This window comes from Etheostoma cragini, chromosome 12 (genome assembly GCF_013103735.1).
Source record: "Etheostoma cragini isolate CJK2018 chromosome 12, CSU_Ecrag_1.0, whole genome shotgun sequence".
Taxonomy (NCBI): Eukaryota; Metazoa; Chordata; class Actinopteri; order Perciformes; family Percidae; genus Etheostoma; species Etheostoma cragini.
In genome coordinates, this window is record NC_048418.1 from 25,014,759 (window position 1) to 25,035,528 (window position 20,770).

At 41.0% G+C, this 20,770-nt stretch overlaps 1 long non-coding RNA gene across 1 annotated transcript in view; it reads left to right on the forward strand.

Annotated features, from left to right (window-relative positions):
- Window positions 1-11,689: 11,689 nt before the first annotated feature.
- The window catches only part of LOC117954492, a 20,479-nt gene continuing 11,398 nt past the window's right edge, over window positions 11,690-20,770 (forward strand). Inside the window, exon 1 of the long non-coding RNA XR_004658835.1 lies at window positions 11,690-11,702. This is a non-coding gene — a long non-coding RNA (uncharacterized LOC117954492). The remainder of the gene's footprint in view (window positions 11,703-20,770) is intronic.

The window sequence follows — 20,770 nt, forward strand, 5'->3', positions numbered from 1 at the left end:
CTGGATGCCTCCCCCTGATGTTTGTGTTGCCGTTAGATCATCAAGCACTCACACTGACATCTCAAACAGTTTGTGCTGGCTTCCTGTTCCTACAGCTGACAGGCAAGCAAAGGGGCCCATTGACTGAGCATGGAAATCTGCAACAGACATGTTCTAAACTTCCAAGCTTACATCACTTATCAGGAAATCAGTTTCTTGGGCCATGGTGGTGTTGTGTGGGTTTAAAGATGCAGACCATGTAATCGCTACATCCCTGGCTCAATTCCAGTCATGTGTTTGCAAGTCTTCCCATTTATCGCCAGCTCTCTGTTGTATCATATCCAAAAAACGGCCCAAAATCGATTTCTTCAGTTACAGTATAATGTGTGAATTAACTGCTCAGAAGGTTGGCTACATTAGTTACTACCTTACATGCCAGTAAACAGTGGAGATTCATGTCTGCTAATATTTTGGACTCAAAATGGATTTTTTTTACTTTCAAAAATTATAAGTAATTTATAATAATTCCCTGAGGACCCCTGTTAAATACCCCTGCTCGAGACACATATAGCTAGTTAACATCGATATTCTCAGCAAGTACACTGTTTGAGACTTTGGCCTCCGGGTAGCAGGCGGGGATGTTCGCCGTCTCCATCCTGCACTCTGAGTGGTTTATTAGTAAGCTGGACAGCACTAAGGTTAGAGTAGAATTCACTTCCAACTGCAACAAGCCAGGGGAGTCCATTCAACATTTCATTCAACTGGCCCCAGTCATGGGCAATGCCCCGCATCAAGCCTCAGAATTAATAAAACGTGACTTGGCTACACTGACCCATAAATTATACGTATTGTTGAAGATCATCGGCTGCTTTGAAATACACTCCTTTGAAGGTTGGTTTTGTGGTTCGAGGGCAATCCTGTGAGCGTGAAGTTCAAGCTCTGCAACCACAAACATGTCCATCAACCGCCTGAGAGACACAAATCTACCTCCTAACGTATTCAGGGGAAGTATTTTTCTGTTCGGGAGCTTGAAGGCCTGAAATGTAAATGATAGTCCAAATAGTATGTGTTGACAAGCTAGATAGTGGTATTTGATAAGGAACCCCTGGTGTATAAACAGAGACACATGCTCCAATTTAAGCTGCTTAGTGTATTAAAATGCCTTGCATCGGTGCTATTGATATGCAGATCTATGACTGAAATCTGAATGGAAGTTTTCATTAGCCAGTGGAATTAAAATCCCATCACATAAATGATACAAAAAAATCCTTTGAGATTTAATTGATTTCCCTGGTGGGGTGAAGATCCATTCAACGCATAATTATAGGTTTTATGAGGATCAACATAATAATAAGAAGAGCGTGAATGTCAAAAATGAGAAAAAGAAAAGCTTCTGCACACGATTACAATGACATAACATTTACTTTTGACTCATCTTGGTTATTGTCTAGAGACCTTTGTTCCAGAGTGCAATGATTCACAACGCAGGAGACTATATAAATGCAAATGTAACTTTGAGTTTTTTAGAATAAACCATTTGTGCAGAGAATGTTACAGCTGTCACATGTCCATTGTTTATAATATTTAGCATTTCCATTTTCCCCAAGAAAAGAAACTGTATACAAATGAGGGCCACTTCTTCACCAGTTCTTTTGGGAATGCTTCAACTTTTGTTTTTGTCTCACGCACATATTTGCAGCATCTAATTTTTTTGAAGCCGAGACACATAAAAGTCCAGCTAGATAACTCTGATGTAATAGGCATCATTTTGTAGGGGTAGATATTGTATTTTTAACTTGATGAAAATGTCAAACAACTCAACATGTAATTTCACAGTTTAAGGAAGAAAGATGAACATATATTTGCAATTCCACAAGCGAGGCCTGTTTTAGGATCATCACATATGTCAAAATGCGGATGCAGTTCACTTCCCATGTAACTGACATCTTTAGAATTACTAAGAAAAAATTACTACATTTCATTATTGACCAAAAAGTTCAGGTTCTCTCTGCAATGTGGGACAGTTACAGGGAGAATGTTGATGTTGAACACAAAAGTCTTCTCCTCATCAAAAACAAACATGTCAGGCGTACTGTGATGTAACATCCATCCAGGATTGACAGAAATAAATCTCTAGAGGAAATAAAGGTTAGAATAACTAAAAACAAAAATGTTCTAACAATATCAGTAGAGCTCAGTACTCAGGAGGGCTGCCATATTGCTAACGATTTCACTGTTCCCATCCAGGATCATAGTACCATTGAATCAGGGCGGGGTTTCCAGAACTGAAAATTGGTTAAAAAGAACATGCCTCCAAGTGGAAACAGACGTCTTAAACTCTCCATAGCTGAAAACCAGGTGCTAGGGGTTAAGTGAGTGTGTACGTAAAACTTTCAGGTTCACACATTCCTGTATGAGGGAGGTGCAGGTCTTCTCCTGGTTTGTTAGATTCCAATATAAAAAACACTTGGTCATTCTTCAGAGGTTGTCTTTGTAGGTTTGACTTGAAAGCAGCGACACGCTCTCCCTGGTAATCCGAGTAGGCCCCTGTGATTTGCAAGCCAGTAGCAGCAGCAGCACACATCAGCTAGTATTTCAGTTGTAATCCTGTTACGCGCTGCATGACCCAACCCACATCACCCACGAGTCGGACTTCTGTTCTGACATCTGTTAGCTATCTGCAGACAGACAGAGAGCGACAGGGACAGACGCTTGATAGAAGGCTCCTTGAGTTGACAGGAGGGGCGTTTGAGACGGACAGCCCGGTGTACAGGGCGAAGAGCCTGGGGCCTGCCAGAAAACCTGCACTCCCACCCACTAACCTCCAACCCCCGGAGGGCACGGGCTGGTGTGTGCTCACGCCAGCAGACGATAGCAGCCTGTGAGCAGTCACGTGTGTGCGCGCGCATTTGTGAGCACGCGTGTAGGAGTGTGTGGTTAAGATGAGGAAGGCCCGAGCGACGTGTAGCCAAGCAGCGAGATAATCTGACACGATGCAAACAAGAACAACGCAACAGCAAATACACCTGGCTTCTTTGAAAAAGAAAAACATGTTGCTCATGCACATCTCAATCATGTGACTACATGGCTTCTTCTTTTTGTTATCCACCTTTCTGTTTAATCTGAATTACAGCACATTTGTGTTCAGGTCAGGTTCTTGTGTACCACAGAATTCCAATACACGTATGCAGTGTATTACACACTGTATTTTGAGCAGTTTTTAGTATAAATCCATACCCTAAAGTTAAAATTAAGTGGTGCCCTTGTTCTGTCTACATTTAATGTACGTCTCTCACAGAATAAACCTCAACATAGAATTGTATTATTTTCATACTCGAGTCCTAATCCTCGCCAATTCCTCACTCACACATTTTCTAAATTGTGTCGAAAACAAGGGTAAACACTTTCTCCACACACATATGCACACCCTCAGGTGTGCTGATAATGTGTAATGACGCACACCCCCTCATATAAATGACAGGCACCCCAGACGCTGGGAGAGAAAACGTAATGAAGGAAATATCAAGTGTCAGGCAGACTGGGCGCCATATAGCTCCGTGGGCAGAGAGGTCCTCGATGCAGTGGGCCAGGGTTTGACTCCGACCTGCAGCCCTTTGCTGCATGTCATTCCCCCCTCTCTCTCCCCTTTCATGGCTTCAGCTGTCCTGTCAAAATAAAGGCTGAAAATGCCCCAACATATCTTTAAAAAGTATCAGGAGAGAGGAGGATTGCATGTGTGTGGAACGTTTGATATCATCATGAATTGTGAAAGTGGAAATGTTCTCTCTTTTTTTCTTTAACAGTTTTGAATATATCTCAAATACCTTCAATTTTTTAAATAATTTGGAAAATATGCACTGATTAATTATTTTATTGATTGATATTCTTAGTTGGTATGGTCAACTTTCCCACATTTGATGTCATTAATTCAGTGTAACAGCCTTACATCTGTATTTCTGTTGGAAATGGATATCCAAAAGCTCATTAATAATATATTTCTGAAACACAAATAGGATGCATATTGGCATTTTGGTGAGTATATTTAGCACAAGTGTGAACGAGTCCAGGACCAAATGTGCTATTTTCACCCGCTGAGCTCTGTGGAACTCTGAACAGGAGGCATGTAGGGGCATTTACTCGTGAGATACGCTGTGCGGTGAAATTATCAGGCAAACAGCTTTAATATCACACAGCTCAACACCATTTTAATGGAAGACTATATCATGTTAATTGGGTACTTTCACATGTCGGTTCAAAGAAGTTACTGTTAGTTCTTTGAAAAACAAGTAAAAGAGCAATAATGTGACACATAAGAGATCGCTTCTGAGCAATATGATATTCTCTTTCTCTCTTCTTAGAGAGAGGGTCCGTCGTCTTAATCCACTATGCAGACACACTTTGTAAATTATAAGGGCCACACGTGATTCAAAGAAACATAAAGATGTGCTTCCCTTGTCCATAACCCAATACGCTCAAAAATATCACAGCCACTAGAAACGTCTTCCTTCTTTTTCTTTTCCTCCAACCTGTGAGTGCGCTCCATCCTTATTTTTCCATGCATCTATTGCCTTTAATGAGGAGTTCAAAAACAAAAAAAAACACAAGAGAGACTTGCAACTGATCCAAAAGGATTTGACTGTCAGGAGAGAATAGGTCTTCAGTTGTTATTTATCATATGGTTGACTGTTTTCATTTTTCAACAAAGACAGGAGGATTTTGTAATAAGTGCTACACACAGGGGCATTTCCAGGATGTTTAAAGCGTGTTGGTGGGGGGGGGGCATTAATTAATTGGGGGGGGGGTATCAGAATACAGCATAGAATGACATACAGGAAATATTATATACAATACAACAAGACAATGTTATTCTGCTAAATAAAACATCCCATCTATCATTGATTTCATTGACTTCCCACTTCACAGGCGAGGACAGAGCCTAGTAATTGGTCATGTGACAGGGGCTGGGGAGATTGGCATAACAGGCAGCCAAGTGACAGTACTCACTGTCAGGAAATCCCAATTGTCAGATTGACAGCACTGTAGCCCATTGGGGGGAGGAAGGGTGGTGGTTGGAGGGATGGGGGGCCGTGCCCAGCTTCTAGCCCCGCCCCTGGCTACACAGCCTCAATAACCATTCCACGCACATTTTACATGATGCACCCTGTATCTTCCCTGAGTCCTACAAAATACATCTTAGCTAAATTCTCTTTTCCCCCACCATGACCTCTCTTGTGCAACAATTTGTTTGCCTCTCACAAGATTGACGAGCACAGCAGCGTCAGTAAACACCACTTTTCATTTCTCCTCATCGTTGGCGCCATCCTGCCTTAAGTGGACACGCATGGAGGAGAGAGGAGCACTCCACGGATTACAGACTACGCGTGTTTAAGATGACAGTCTGGTGGACCTGGCCGTTTGATGAATAGCATGCACAGCTGTAGCAGCAGAATACAACTACTGCAAAACAAGACACAACATCGGAGTCCAAAACATTGGTAATCCAAGAGAAATATGTAATTCAAATCACTATAAAACAGTAAGATTTGTACTCTAAAAACATCAATCACTGTTCTGAAATGAGTGAAGTTAACAGAATATCAATGTGCAGATTTTGCAGGTGTGGTACGAATCCTCCTTAGAAGACACGTAGGGTTAGATCCTTATCCTTTTCGCATAATGTGTATAGAAAGCTATTTTAAATGTGTAAATTACACAGTTGCTCTAGGTCCAGGTCCCCCCCCCTATATATTTTTGCAGGGTTAGGGTTAGGGTTTGCACTCTTCGCCAGAAACGACAGTTGATAGACAGATTTTTAAAAGCAGGGTTGTGACTCTGTGATTGGCCCTTTCCATTGTGTAAGGATTCTGATTGGTTTAGCAGGAAGGTGAACGCCTCCAACAGCTGATTGGAGTTAGGTAGAGCAGTGATGAAGAGGGAGGTCTTCCTGAAAAGATTTCCACTGAGGTACATTTCAATCAGGAGAGACTAGTTGCAGATCTGTGACAGTTATACACAGCATGATAAAATGTACATTTATTAGAATAACAGCTGAATTAATATAGGAGTTCATCAATTCAAAGTTAATTTCTGCTGAGCAACATTTCAGAGAGAAATATTGTACTTTTTACCACTACTTACAGCTTTAGTTACTAGTTACTTTAGTAAGTTTTCTTTCACACATTAAAATTTCTGCACACAAAACAGTTTATTAAATCGGAAGTTTTATCATAAAGTAACCTAGCAACAACCTAACGGCCTTCAGGTCAGCTGAGATGATGATGTCATTAAACACACAGCTGGTCGGATCCATTACACTTTCTAACATGAGAGTTGTTTCTAACATGAGAGTTGTTTCTAACATGAGAGTCCCCCCCCCCCCCCCCCCCCCCCCCCCCCCCCCCCCCCTCGTCACTCACAGCCGTGCTAATTCAGAGAGCAAATCTCCACATGTCTGGACAAACCTAATTAACATCCGTCTCTTATTAGCACACCCAGCACTGAGCTTTTCTTCTCTAATTAGATGGCTTTAATACGAGCAGGGGCCCGACATTGTTCCGTTGCCTTGAACGCGTCACAGAACACTGCGGGGTCTTTGTTTTCTACCCACTCAACCCTTTCTCATCTTCCGATCAGTCACATTTATGCAAGTCGAGCGGCAGGCTATTAATCACCATGTCATTAGCTATGCATCAATTACTCGAGATGCCCACCACGCTTTCTGATTAGAGGCTGGGCAAACTCTGGAAGAGTGATTTGGTGAATATTCAACAAATATCTATTAATGGCTTGCCAGTCCTGCTAGTCTGACCGTACTCTGTCAGAAGCTCCAAAAGCAAATGCTTATTAATCCAAATTGCATCGTGATAAAATGCACTCAAGGTGTGGTAATGGTCAGCTGCTCCACAGAATCAAAGCTGATTTTTTTAGGTTAAGTGCTATCCAGAGAAGGTATTTATAACAGCAAATGGTCGCTGTGTACTTTATGTAGCGCTGTAATCCACAGCACTACACAATTTGCAAGGTTACCTCCCCTTTGTCTGTTTTGCCCAGCCAGAAACCACTAAGGTCTATATAAAAGAGCCTTCAGATACAGTATTAGGGACCACTAAGGTCTATATAAAAGAGACTTCAGATACAGTATTAGGGGACCACTAAGGTCTATATAAAAGAGACTTCAGATACAGTATTAGGGACCACTAAGGTCTATATAAAAGAGACTTCAGATACAGTATTAGGGACCACTAAAGTCTATATAAAAGAGACTTCAGGTACAGTGTTAGGGACCACTAAGGTCTATATAAAAGGGACTTCCGATACAGTATTAGGGACCACTAGTGTCTATATGCAAGCATCCAAAGAGCACCAGATCATGGGACCTTTAACCCTTTCTTGTTAAAAAAACAAGAAAAACCACCAACATGTTGTTTAGCACAATGTGCTGCCATGCGTCTCCAGCACCTTGCTTCCCTCCAGAGACACTGAATCAGAGAGCTGTGTGCTGCAGTGCTCACATGATCTCTTGCTCCCCTGGGAGTTGTGGGAATAATTGTCCAGCCAGCTGCTGTGATGTCAGTGCTTATCACCGGAGCCATGAATTAACCGGACACAACGTTGACAGCACATTTGCAAATGTGCTGTCATTCGGAGGTTGATGAGTGGACCTGTTGTAGGACAACCTTCTGCTGCATCCAGTTAGTTCCTTTCACCCTCCTGTGCTACCAAAGGCAGCGCAGACCCAGGCTACGCAGGGGGACATGTCCCCAGCACTTTCCATGTCAACGCCCTCTGTCTAGGGCTGAACAATTTTGGAAAATCATCCAATTGCGATTTTTTCACCAATGTTGCGATTGTGATTTATTTTGCAATTATTTTTCAAGCTCTTTTTCTTCTGTATTATTCAACAAAGACCAGCAATAAATCATTATATAGTGTGACCAACACTATATTAGATTAAACATAAACTGTTCTTTCCTCGTAGCCAGACCTCATGATGACATGAGGTGATGTATGAATTGATGAATAACACTTTTATTTAACAACAATCACGATAGTATATTTGAACGCCCAACCTTATAAATATTAGAACAGAAAGTACTGACAAATAAGCCTGGTATAAACGTTCAAATGAAAGTCAGTAAAAAACATTAAACACAAAAGTGGAGATTGCTGAAAAAATCTGTGGCTTTACCACACTCAGTTTTTCAGATAATTCACTTAATTCACAGTAACGTAATGTGTAAACATGTGGATTGCACTTTTGAAACGCCATCTGGGAACTGCTGGACAGTCTTTACATAAATGAAAAAGAAAAAAAAATATATATATATATATATATATATATATATATATATATACATATATATGTATACACCCATCTTACTGATCCCTCCAGTCGGTAACATTACACACAAAGTCCCAAAAACTAATGGAAAGCAAATATCTGCTTGTACCTCTTAGAAAACATTTAGGTAAATCAAAGTTAAACATTTATCTACCCGTCCGTCCGTCCTGGGCACATCTTAAAAGAAAAAACACAATGGCGTGTGCGAAAATTGGCACCAGTAATTACACATAATGCTGCATGATAAGACTGCATCTTAAGGTTTAGTGTATGCATATTCAGTGGAGAAGTTTTGGGATCTTTAATAAAAACAGACTTGACCGTCCCTTCACCAGCAATACATTTTCTAGGACCCTCCAAAAAGATTGGGATCAGAGAGCTTCATGGAAATGTATGCACCAACAAGCCACTTTGAACTGTTGCTGTTTTCATGAATTCAAAAGTTGTGTGACCCCCCAGCCCCCTCAACTTAAACATGTTGGGTAAGCTTCCCCTATTTTCTCCTGGTGGTCCACTCCATAAATCCTGAATGGTCAATTACAGAACCATCCATGTTAGCAATGTCAGCATTTCATCCAATTTAACTCTCAAAACACTCAAATAAATGTACATGAAGATTTTCTTCACATACATCTTGGTTTAAGGCCAGACTATCAGCAATGGTCTAACTCGATAGAAGAGTACTATTCGTTCACATCTAACGAATCATTGACTGAAGCAGTCACTCTAAACCAGAGGCAGAATTGGGTCTAAAGCCCCCCTGATGGAGGTCCAGCACCCTCCGGCTACCCACAACAGGACAAGGCTTGTTGCAACGCATTGGAAGGCTGTTCATTTCAAAAGCTGAGCCTAAGGATAAGTGCTTTTTAATAAAAAAATCTGGGCGAGTGGACATGAAAAGAAAGCGCAATGAAAAGCTTCTCTACATTAATTGACACTCGTGGGTCCATTAAATACTCACCATAGCCTGGTGTAATTTCTTTCTATCAGAGCACTCGATGCAGTGAAGTTCAAAAGCGATCATGGGAGTTAATTACGTTCAAAGGAGTGCCGCAATTTCATCACACGAGTCCGCGGTGAGGATTAATGGCAGGCGTCACAGGGAAATCCAATAGAAGAGTGATTAGCATTCCTTGGAGAAAGTCAAAGATTTGGTGCATTGCTTGTTAATCAGAGCATATTACTCTGCCTCAACTTTACACACAACATGTAATTTCATCCAAAGGGAGAGTAGATTCATCATACTACATATCATTTCTGGAGCCTTATTATGAAAGAGATCCTGTTGTCCTTGAACTGCATGTGCCAGTACTGTGAAACAGAGATAAACTCATATTTGTTTTCCAAATGTCACTTACTGTGGACTATTCTTGGGAATGCATTGTTCTTGTTTTATGTGACCTTAAACATGGTGAGCTGACAACCATGGCCAAACAATGGGGTATATTTTGACCCTTGCCTTATTAAAATGATTGATAGCCTGCAGCAGCCTGAGTTCTGTGACACTCTGGGACTAGGAAGGATTGACCTTCCTTTGCTGAGCCGTGGAGGAAGGTCTGGCAATGCGAGGCTAGCAACGAAAAGTAGGATTTCAAAATAAATCAAACCTCAGCCTTGCAAATGTTTTATGAGGAGGGTGTCACATTTGAAGACTGGAGAGACCGCTTTTAATGTTCCCAATGTCTTTTTTTTACGAAAAACAATGACACTGAAATAAACTCAAACCAAAGTACAAAACCAAAATATTAAACCAAGGCAACATAAGAGCCAAAAACCAAACCAAACCGACAACCCCACAGCGAGCTGCTAACCCCGCCTGGCTTCTTTAACTCAGCCCCCCCTACTTGGACCATACCACCTACACAGGTGATTATGGGGTGAGCTATCTGGAGCAAGTAACATTAACACTTACGTTTCTCAAAACATCATTACAACTGGACAGATCAGGTCCTGTTAACTTTACTATTCATACAAGCATGTGCACCCACTACAAGAGGCACCCCAAATATTAAAAACACATCATCTACTACAGACCTATCCTACCTATTGTTCTTCACCTTAGGATTGCCCAACCATGCATCCACTCTCCCTGATTAAGCTAACCCCCCCCCCCCCACACACACACACACACACACACACACATGTCAGGCAGGACCTTCGCAAAACGCGGTGAACCGATAAAACCTGCCCAACAGGTCTACGTAAAAAAATGAAGTAACAAACTGCAACAACATTTCAATGAAATTAATGACACACTAATTAACACTGAATGGACCCATAACTTGTTTGTTTCTTTAAGAAACCTTGACGGGACACCTTTAAGCTGCTAAACTAAGTTGACCTGTTAGTGACTATGTTGGTGCTGCAGAGAGCTTTATCACTGCAACCACCTGGCTGCTGTGTGTGGTGTGGCGGCTGATTCCCACAGTAAAAACAGCTCGCAGGTTCCCAGCCCTGGTGTGTTTAGCTGTCTGCTGTTATCCTTGATGAGGAGATTGGGTTGTTTTTTCTAACACTAACCAACCAGCACCAGGAAGAGTTTGCCTTGAGTGCAATTCTAGATTTGAAATTGGTTGCATTAGCACATCTGCATGCAAAGGAGAAATGCATCAGCCGCTTCGCTCCAAACTCCAATTTCCACTCAGATGAGGCAACAAACACTTGAGGAAGACGTTGCACATCCGTCTCAGCAGCCCTTCGGCTTGGAGCAAAGTCATGACAACTCACTTGTCTCATTTCCTCTCACGCACACACACACACACACACACACACACACACACACACACACACACACACACACACACACACACACACACACACACACACACGTGTTTTTTAGTTTCGCGTTTTCAGTTAATTTCCCATTTCCTGTTTTATTTTGAAACTTACCTTTTCATCTCGTTTAAGATCAATTGACTTCCCAATCTTTGTCCTCATTCCCCCCTGGGTTTATTACGTGTCCCCAGCCCTATGTGTTGCACCTGTGTGTCATTGTCCCCCCTTGTCTCTGTGTATTTAAGTTCAGTCTTACTCTCCTGTGTGAGAGCATCTGTTTTCCTTGCGTTCAGCCTTCGAGCGGTTTTCCCTGTGTTCCTTGGATTTGTTGACTGCTGCTTGTTTCACAGATTTCCCTTTGCCTGTCATTACTCGGACACTGTTGCCTGTAAGTGTCATTAGTGCTCTAATAAAACCATTGATCTTCTACTTACTTAAGTTGAGCACTTGTGGGTCCATTCCCTGGTGTACGTGATAGTATAAACAAATGTGCAACCTTCTGAAATATTACTTATAAAGATGTAAGTGAACCCTATGTTTGGGCAAGTTGCACTGTGTTGCAGTTTTGTGGTGTATATGAGTCTTACCTAACTGTCAGTGTTGAAGTGTTAAAAAGTTTTATTTTACCTTAGTCAGTTCAAAATGATGCATCACTTCTATTGGACTCCTTCGTGTTTGTCTAGAATTGGTCTGAAAGATGCACCAACCTGTTGGAAATGTAAGACAGAGGACTTCACGTCCTATGGTCCTGTGATACATGATGACCTATGTCAGATTGCAGGGAGCCCAAGATGATTGGTTCTGGGGGATGGGTCCATCCTAAACGGGATTAATAAGAACACAAGAAGTTGGGTCCAGACTGGTTTAATGATAGCCAGACAGATTTTATGAGGATGGAAGAATGAAGGGGTGCCCTCAATCCAGAAGTGGGCTTGTGAGGTGGCCAGGGTGGTGGTCTCTGAAAAAAATGTCATTAACGGTTTACTTGATTGGATGTCTATACTAGAAATTAGGGGAAAGCACCTGATCTTACTGGAGGGCTCTTGAGAACCCTTGTGCTGGGGATAAATGTGTATGATTTATACATATATTTATGGTTTTTTGTCTATTTTGTTACTATTTTGTTGAAGGGTCTGGAATGTTGAAGTTGCTCTGTCGTCTTTACTTGATTTTTGTTTGGGTATGTGGTGTTTATGGGGGTGGGGGATTTGTTTTTGCTGCAAATTGTGTGTTTCATGTTTTGTTAAAAGAACCCCAAAAAACTTGTTAATCACAAAGTTTTACTTCTTGTGGTAGTATTACTGCTCTAAGTGAGCTGTGACTGCACCTGGGCCCACATGCACCACATGCTATCTGGGACATAATGGAACACACACTCACACAAACAAGCATCCAACGCAGGAATACATATCCTACACACTCCATCCAACCAGTCAGGTCTCAGGAGTGATGGTGGTTTTGGATGCACCGGGCGTTGCTGACAGCACTCAACCATCCAGCCTGCCCCTCCCGTTGGGCGTTGAAGCATTCCATTGCTCCGCCCCACCTTAAGCTCCAGGCTCTTTTTTATTTCAATTAATTAGCATAAATTTATGCATGTGAGTCCTTGGCACCCTTCTTCCCTCCCCTCCCAGGCACCCCCCAATGATCTAGTATGCAAATGTTAATTAGAAATTGATGTATTGCAAGAGGGTTTAAAGTAATGACATCCCTGGGGGAAGCGTTACTATAAAACACGTTGCTCCTCACTGACAGTGTAGCTTCTGTGGCACAGCGTGTTCAAAATTTGCCTGCAAGCCAAAAACTGCAACAAACAACGCCTATTGACTGTTGAGATAAACAGACGAGGATATTAAGGATTCATTTGAGTAAATGTGGAGAGAGACACATTCTGAATTACGCTGTTATTTGGTGTGTTGGAAGGAGACAAAAAGGAAAGTGAATTTGTGTTTCTTTATAGGCTTTAATCATAATAATAATGATGCATTCATTTATATAGCACTTCAAAAGTTACAAAAAGGCCTTTTTACAAGGTAAGGTTACAGTGGTGGAGAAGGTTGGACACAAATGCAGAGATGGCCAGGCGATGTGGCGAGCTTGAACCTTTATTAACAAAAATCCATACAACAAAAGGTGTCCAGAAAACAGCAGGCATGCTTGTGCACATGCAAAGTAACAAAAAAAACAACAGGAGCCACGGATAAACACAGAGACGAAAACAGGGTGACTAATCTACAGCACTGAAAACAAATCTGACACAAGGGAAGCACAGAGACTAATGCTGCATTTAAGTCCCAACTCGGGACTTGGTAGCATTCCAGGTAAAGTCCGCACAAACCCTTCTGGCTAGCTTTAGCGTTAGCTAGCTAGCAGCTACCTACCGTTAAGGTTAGCTAGACTCACACCAGCGATATATAGTCGGCAACATATTTTTCATTTAATAAACATTACCTCCAGTAGTACACAGTGTGTGTATTGCTTTGATTACAATGGAAGGAATTACTTTACGTTGCCTATTTATGTCTATTTATTTGTGTTTCTCTCCGTTAATCACCGGTTTCTGTGCAGCATCAACAGGGGTCTGCAACTGGGAGCAAAACTATTTGGTATGAGCGCAGGAGTAGTGAGTTTCAGGTTTGACTGCCGTTCCAGGGCACTTTCAGAGTTGCCTTGAACGCAGCTTGAAAACGAGGTAACGAGAGACAAGTGACACTAGGTTCAAGAACAGGTGAAACACATCAGGGTGGGGCAGACAATCACGGAGGCGGGGAAACACAAGGCAGGTAATAAAACCAGACAAGACTAGGGAGGAAAACAGAAACTTAAAAAAAAAAAAAAAAAGGAAACAGAACAAATGGTTTGGACGTTAGCAAGTGATGTGGAAAGCCTGAGATGTTTGGGGACAGAAATCCAGAGTGAGGGGGCAGCATAGGAAAAGCCCTTTCCCCCCCCCCCAGTGTCAACAAAGTGCATTATAAATGTTTGATGGATACATTTTGTAGTAGTTCCGCATTGCCAGACCTTCCTCCACTGCGCTGGAGAGGCAGGTCTGGCTAGTCCACACAACATTCCAGGATGGGAGGAAAAACCTGCTCTGGTTTTTTGGCATTTCTTTTAAGCCAATCACAATCATCTTAGGTTCGTCTTCTTGCTAAGCGCCGGACAGAGCCACGGTGCCTCTGCTACATAGTAGGAAAGGAACTTGGTTTGGTGGAACATGTACGTTCAGAAGTAGCTTTAGTCGCGCAATCGGAAGGTTGATGGTTTGATCCCTGACCCTGCAGTTGCATGGTGAAGTGTCCTGAACCCTGATGCTGCGCCATCAGAGTGTGAATGTGTGTGAGTGTGTATCTAATGAGCAGGTTGCCCCTTGTACAGCAGCCTCGGCCACGGTGTATGAATGTGTGTAAGCGGTGAATGGTTCCTGTACTATGTTAAATCTCTTCAAGTAGTCGTTGAGACTATAAAAGCGCTAAATAAGAACAGTCCATTTACAGTACAAATAGTCCAGTTAGCTGCCGCTGTTAGTGGGGGGGGAAGCCAGCGTACTAGAACCATAAACAATTAACATATTTAATTGTGATTTATCGCATTAATCTCATTGTTAACTCGCAATTAATTGCACGTTTTTGTCTAAATACCCTTTTTGTCCCTTTTCCTACTCATTTTAATGCTCCTAGCTCCTAGCTCGATCCGGTGTGGTGTTGCAGTTTAAAACCCATGAAAGCAACACACAGACTCTTTGTCTGAAGATGAACACTGAACTCAAAAGAAGGATAGTGTGTCAAACTATTAAAGCACTAGCTCTGCCCATCCCTCATTTATAAAATCCTTGTTTTTGAGTCACGTTGCTTTAATATTGAGCACTAAATGTCTCACGCTGCATTTCGTGCACAACATTTCCCTTAACACAATATGTATATTTCATGACTGGGAATGCAATATGTGCACAAAATACACCTTGGGGCGTCAAGTATTACTTTTCTGTGCCATGTAATGAATTTCTTGCTACAAAATGAAGAAAATTAACTGGTTATGATTATAATATAATTACCATATCATTATCATATATTAATTTGCAACACTTGGGACGTGATGCCCTATGATGACACTTCATGCCATTTTTGTGGCACAAAACATACTTTACGCAGAAGTTCTTCACTCTATTGAGGCCACAGTAATATTTCCTATTTGCCTGAATTGCGATATTATAAAATTTGGTGTAAACTGCAAGAAGTTACTTCAGCATGAAATATATATATATATGTATGTTCTTTATATTGATAGATTTAAACCTAACTTTTTTTCTAATAGTGCATAAACTAGCACACATCCAGCAGAGCTCACAGAGGCATATAAGCACTGGCAAGAGTCCTTCAAAAGTTTGACTTATGAGACTAAAAGATGAAGAGACGCTATGCTGCAGAGCTAAAGACGGCAGCGTGTGTCTCATCCATCAAAATAGGACAGGGAGACATAAACCATTAGGTGTCATTCTTCAAGTAAATGTCATGTTGACAGTTGTAAAATGTACGCATAGAGACCAACTGATATTTTTAATTAACTTTGAAATATAAGTTAAAATCCACCTCCTCCAAAGACTGAACAACAAAGAGGAGCTGCAAACGCAAGAAAACACACACACACACACACGGAGGGAGATAATAACAGTGGTCTTCTGAACAGCAGCGTGCAACACTTAGTCTAGAGAAAGCTTGACATTTAAAGTATTTTGCCAATCATTCCAGTCCTAACAGATTGTGAAACATGACTATGACATTAATATCCGTTTACACTTAGCTGCCATATGTTTTAGGGAAATCATAATGGTTTAAATGCAACCAAGAAGCAGTAAAATGCTCAAACAAATTGCTCATGATTGCGCACCGGAAACGCATTCTAGAATTCAGGCCAAATGTTGAAAACGTGTTAATGGATCCATCTCTTTAAGATGTGTATGTGATCTTGACTTTTCCTAGGTGTGTGTGTACTGCAACTCTCTACAGGTTCTTAAGGGCAGCTGAGGCAACGCTACACAGAAATTAGCTACTGGATATTTTTCTGTGACGCAATAAAGCGCCAAAACAAAAGCGGCTCCATGTGAGTAGCAGTAATAACAGCCTTCCATGTGTTTGTGTTAGCTTATGGATACTTTTTAGCTAACCGTTATTGTTGTATACTTTACAATTTCTTCTTTGTTTTTAAGGTTAAAATCTGAGGAGTTGTGATGTAACTAACAGAGAATCAAACAAGTGCAGAGGTGTGGTGAATTGTCATGAAAGTGGCTATAGGGACATTTGGAGTGTTTGTTAATTTACAGTATATGTAAGCAATTAGAACTTCTCATGTGAAAACTGCAAGTCAGACAAAGTGGAACTTGTGTTGTCTTCGCATCAACCACGCAACTTGTTCGTTTTTCTGAGTCAAAACTACTTAAAATTCAAAATTTCTAAATTAGGGTTTCTATTTTTAAACTTGCTGCTTCCCTCTAATGTTTAGTCATTTTTTTGTTTTTTTCAGCAATTTTTGTCTAGGAATTTTGTGTTGTATAAAACACCCAAATTTAATGAAAGTAGTAAACTAATCATTTATTTGACTGGTGAAGAGCGTTGTGTGGAACGGAACCATTCATGTTTTTTTTTTTTGGAGAATTTTGTGAAAAAAAAACATTTTGAAAATGGGTCAAATTTGGTCAAATCCGAGGACAACAGGAGGGTTAAACATGAGAGCGGAGTGTATGCTGCATTGTGCAGAAACCCTGTAAATCTGAAGTTATTCATGTTAGTGTAAGAGTGGATTCAAAAAAGGATTGTGGGTGTAATAGGCCACATCCATTTTGACCAATCAGTACAACATTGGAGGCGTGGCCTCACAATGGGCTCTAGATTGTACCCTCCAAATTTAATGAATTAAATGAGCAAAAGAGATATGAACTTTTCATTTTAGTAGCGCCCCCAAATGGCAAATGTTTGTCAAATTAGGTCCAAATCCTTAAAGCGGCATGATAACAAAAAAAAAGTTCTATATTTATAGCAATTGGTTTTTGGACGAGATATGTAAAAGCAAATATTGCTCCATGACCTGTGATAACGCTTTCAAACAGCTTGGTGACATGCTGCTTTAGTCCTGTGAACACACCGTAGACCTGATCCCACATGGGACTAGCCTGGCACCGTCCTCCTACCTTCCGCTCAATTTTCCTTTTGCTTCAGCGTGGTATGATCTTGGGTTTTCTTGAGCGCAGTTTTTGGCGGCCCAATCAGCGAACAGAGAGAGTTGAAGTCGTGCGCTAGTTTGAGTTGTAGAAAGATGCGAGTGAAGCCATTTCCCAATCTTCTCTGAGTCTTGTTGGTGTCCATGATGTAGTGGCCCTCCTCCCCACGGGGCTCGAGGAAAATTCTACACCACGTTTGACCAGCTATTGTCCCTGTTCTTGGCCTGCACCCCGAATCATCCAACTAAAGCAAATAAAAAATTACAAAAACATCTGTCGCATATCCCGCTGAGGCCAGTATCATCACATGCTCATTGGTTCATTTTCTACCACAGAAAGTACACAGCTGTAGACCATTGGCAGGAACATGAAAGACTCAAACTATGCCATCCTCCTTCCTCTGGAGATGGATCACAGTCTCAAGAAGCTGTCCTGATTAAGTCCCCCATGTGGCAGGGAAATGGTCCCTTCCTTGATATGGCTCTCTATTGACCTGATTCCCCCCCTTCCCGGCGGACCTGTCCTCTGAGAGAAAACGGCTCGCGCTCCTCTGCAAAGATTTCACGCAATTTAGCCCCGTTTGATGATGCGTTTGAGAAAAAATGTCGCACCAGACCCGAGGTGGCTGGACAGTGAATGCCTCTCACCATTCACTAAGTGTTTGCAGTATGTGGGCCTCTTGGCGTGACCTTATACATTGGTTATGACTTTAAAAAGTTAGATCACAACGGATATATTTGTTTTTGATGTAAAAGAAATGTCAAACTTCTGACTAAAACGATGTGCTGGATATAGGTTTTGGAGTAGGAAGAAAATAAAACGCATGACCTTTAATATGTGAAAGGTGTGTTTGTATTGTTTGTCTCCAAACCAATCACTCAGAAGGTCATAGTTTCAGTCTCTACTAATAAAGTGTATGATTTCTACGGTAGCCTCGTGTATATGCACATGAAGGGCCAGAGTTTACCAAATTGGGTCAAAAACCTTAGAGTGGTGTGACAAACCAGAATCTTCAGTTCATCTTTGAATTTACAAAGCAATCAATTGGAAATGTGAAAGATGTAGTTTTATGTTTGTCTCGATACCAATCAAGGTCATAGTTTTTGGTGTCTGTTAATAGAGTATATGATTCATGGTAGCTTCATTTATAAAAATGAATACATCTATTTGAATTAGATTTTATTTATTGTTATCTCAGGACACTTTACAGATAGAGTAGGTCTAGACCACACTTTAGCATTTACAAAGTGCAAACTGTGAATGTTCCATTAAAATCAAAAATTCAACAAAATAAAAAGGAACTCAATGGGTTTGATGTGAGTCGATTACATAATTAACCAAGCATCAGGAAGTGTCGTACATTGTGCCATAGACGCCTATGTTGCAGTTACAAACAGCCTCTCCACTTTTCCAGACGTTCTGCTGTAATAGATTCATGTCAGTGAGTGGCTGCGTGACATGTATGTTTTTAGAAAAATGTACAGTATCTTAGGATGATATCAAGAATGCCTGGAAATGGAGCATGCTGTACTGTTACGTTATGCTTGCATAAGCTGATTGGCATCAGCTGTTCCAACCATGCTTCACAATCACTGGATGATTCAGCCGTTTGGCGTCAGCTGATTTGATTCATACAACACGGCCAAGAATAATATGTAGCATGTGTGTGTTACTGCCGTCACTATGTACTCCACCCCAACCTCCTCTTTGTGTGATTAACTTTTGGTACAAATGTGATTTAAGATTCAGTGTCCATGTCTGTATTAGGCGGGGGGGGGGGACATAAACATTTGTGCAACACAATTAACGCGCAGCATCACAGCATTTATAGCTGTTGCTAATTTCCAATGAGCGAGCCTGAGTCGTGTTGAAATCAGAATCCCATCCAAGTGGTCCTGTGCTGCTCCTGTATGATCTACACGGGCCTTTCTCAAAGACCGTCTTTAGGGCTTCTTCTGTGTAAATGTCATCCCGCTTCAGACGTCACTGTGAAAATATCACCTCGCTACCCTTTTCATTAGCTCACCAGCTCTCTTCTCGATTATACACCCTTTTCCATTAGAGGGATCACACAACCAGGGACAGGCTTTTTTCCTGCGCCGTAGTACTGAAGTGTGATTGTGAGACTGAAGGGAAGACTCTTCTGGCGCCCAGGTGTTATGTTTTGATGCTGTTTGCTCAGCCGCGATCACCTGTTATTGGAGATTATCCGCCGTGTCCCATGCTGCACTGCAGCAGAGGAGTGAAGGGCCGTGCAAAGCAGTCAATCAAGTCTGTAAAGGAAGAAGAAAGCTGCAATTTGGGCTGTTTTTGCATCCTGGAAGTGAAGGTTTTGAAGGTCGCAGTGTGTGTTGGTTGACGTCAATGGCCCCTTCATATTTAAAATCTGTGTAAAGCATCAAAAACATTTGGTATTGTATGTACGGTATTGTATGTTCCTTCTTAGAAACTGTGCTTGGGTCCCAAACAACAAAAGCCTGCTGTAAATCTCCACCAACACACAAAATCCAAAAGTGCAATGCAGAGTCATAGCAAGTGTATACTTTCTAATAATTTATGAGCCCAATAACTTTAAACTGAGATTCATGCAATATCTTGTGTGGGCAAAAGGAAAGTTTAACCTCCTCTTGTTCTCGGGTAAATTTGACCCATTTTTAAAAAGTTTCTTTATAAGAAATGTGGGTTTCTTGTCAAAAAAAAATACCGTGGATGGTTCCATACAATGCTTTTCACATGAATAATAAATGATAAGTTCACCACTTTCATTGAATTTGGGTGTTTTATTCAATTTTACAGCACAAAAACACTGTTGAAATGTTGGAAAAAGTAACAAAAACTTAGAAACAAGTGACTAAAACGTTGGGAAAAGTGAAGAAAAAAAACTATTGTTTAGTTAGTGACAAAAGGGAATTTTTGTGATTCATTTTCTCAGGCAGATACGTACAAATCTCTACTTTCATTCAGTTTTGAGGCATCTCATTCAATTTTATAGCATTTGAAAACAAATGGAAGTGTTTTGAAATAGTATTGAGTAAAAGTTGACATATTCCAGTCTGTGATTATCATCAACATCCATTCCTTTAATTTGAGTCTCAATAATTCCTAATTTCTGCTTTTCTAACTCAAACATTAAGTATAATTTCCTATAAATGAGGTTTATTGACCATAAATTCCAAAAATAACTGTAAAACTAAAGTTAATAGGTTAGTGTAGAAAACATTTAAAAAAAAGTGAGAAACACTGAAAGTAGTGTTGAAAAAGGGACAAAAACGTAACCAGGTTAAAAATAAAAGTGTTGATTTTCAATTTTGAAGGGAAGACAAAATAAGGGTTAAGCTGTTTACAGTTAAAACTGTAACATAACACAAGATACAGTTTAATTAGATGTTGTAGATAATCAAAGAGAAATGCCTGGAAGGCGACAGGAACCGGTAAGCTGTGGGGGGGGGGGGGGGGGGGGG